General features: G+C 43.7%; 1 pseudogene across 1 annotated transcript; it reads right to left on the bottom strand.

The window, feature by feature from the left end:
- Positions 1 to 1,347: 1,347 nt before the first annotated feature.
- Positions 1,348 to 1,603, bottom strand: LOC311187569 (peptidyl-prolyl cis-trans isomerase FKBP1A-like; annotated as a pseudogene). Its single transcript has one exon. The product of its transcript is annotated as a peptidyl-prolyl cis-trans isomerase FKBP1A-like (transcript).
- Positions 1,604 to 1,804: the final 201 nt, after the last annotated feature.

Genomic DNA, 1,804 nt, shown 5'->3' on the forward strand with positions numbered 1-1,804 from the left:
GCAAACACTCTATTCCAATCATTTCCCTTACCTTAGATTTCCCAAACAGCCTCCTAGTAGGCTCTCTGCTCACCTTCTTGTCCTGGTAATGTCCATTCTCCAGGGTCATCCTTTTAAAATATAAATTAGGTCACTTAACTTCCCAACCTTAAAGATATCCAGTAGCTTCCTATTACTGTCAGAATAAAATAAAACTATTTTAAGACAAGTAACTAGACTAGTTTATCTCTTTACCCATTTCAACTTTTACCATTTTTTTTTTAGAAAAGCCAGCATAAAGCACTTTTATTGCAATAATAAAACTTGAAACTCATATATAGTGCAGGGGCTGGGAAGGGGTAGGCAGCAATAATTTCTCTCACCAAATCACTACACAGGACAGCAAAGAAGTGAGAACAGGGAAGGAAATGCCAAGAAATTTTGAGATCAGCTAGGGGAACTGAGCATCAAAAAACTGGAGATGCTGAAGCTGCGATGACCAGCATCATTTTCTTAAGAGAACACTCAAGGATTTATCATGATGACTGGGCTTTCACTGGGTGTTAAGTGTCTACAAAGAGCACCTTCAATTTAAACTTTCAATTAAAGTTCTTAAAATTTAGGAAGAAGTTTGGATAGGTAGGAGATTACAAAAGGCCTGAATATCTATTAGAAAAACCACAGGTTGGGGGGGTTAGGGGTGTGGGAAGGCGGGGCCACAAAGAAGGCTTCAGAGGTTCCAGCTGGCCAGGGGACTGATACCTGTAGTGTCCATCACGGCGAAAACAATCTTCTTTTAAAAGGCAGAGGATTAAAGGGGGGGCAGTGGAGGCAATGGCTCTCTCCTCCCTCCCCACTTTTGAAGAGGGCTTTTAATTCAACCCAAGGACAACTTTCTACTTGGGAGAATAATTCAGCCCTCAACAGTGCCTCAGATCTGCTTATGGCTTTGCAGCAGCAAGAACATTTAATATATAATAGATAAAAATTTCATCCAAAAAAATAAAATAAAAATTCTTGTAAACCCTCCCCCCCACACACATACACCTTCATTCTTATTCTAAAGTTAACCCATTACTTGTGTTGTTAATACTTAATTGGAAACCTATATCCAAAAAACTTAAGCTGAATCATCACCCCAAAATGAAAACGAAATACAATGAGTAACTTGAGGTTTATGGCATATAGTTTAGGTCAACACACATACAAGGAGAAAGGGGAAGAGCAAGCTGGGTGATAGGACACATTCAGTCGGGGTAGATGTTTATACAAAGAGTGTAGTGGAACATCAGAGTAAGTTCCATATGGATTCGCGTGCACGCTTCTGGAGGTGCCAGGTCTCTCCAGGGCACATACAAGACCCGGGAGCTAGCAAGAAGGCCATTCCTGTGATTCCGGTTTTAGAAGTTCCATACCAAAGACGAGAGTGGCATTTGATAGGATAATGCCTGGGTGTACAGTGGCACCGTAGGCATAGTCTGGGGAGATAGTTTGGCTCTCTGACCCACACTCATCTGGGCAACCCCTTCTCCCCAGCCTCAGATCAGCTCCTGCTTGCCGAGCATGAACTTAAAGGGCTTGTTTCTGTCCCGGAGGAATCAAATTGTTTTCCATCTTCAAGCATCTCCGTGTAGTGCACCACACAGGTCTTGCTGCTCTTCGGGCAGGTCTCTGGGGGGACATGGTGTCCACGTGCTCTTCCATGGCGGCAGCGGCAGCGGCGGACACTGGGTGGGCTGCGCGACCGGCAGCATGGACCGAGAAGCAAGCTGGCGGCAGATTCACCTCAACTTTTCCCATTTCTTTTCAACATAAAATTGTATTG

This window comes from Talpa europaea (genome assembly GCF_964194135.1).
Source record: "Talpa europaea genome assembly, chromosome: X".
Classification (NCBI taxonomy): domain Eukaryota; kingdom Metazoa; phylum Chordata; class Mammalia; order Eulipotyphla; family Talpidae; genus Talpa; species Talpa europaea.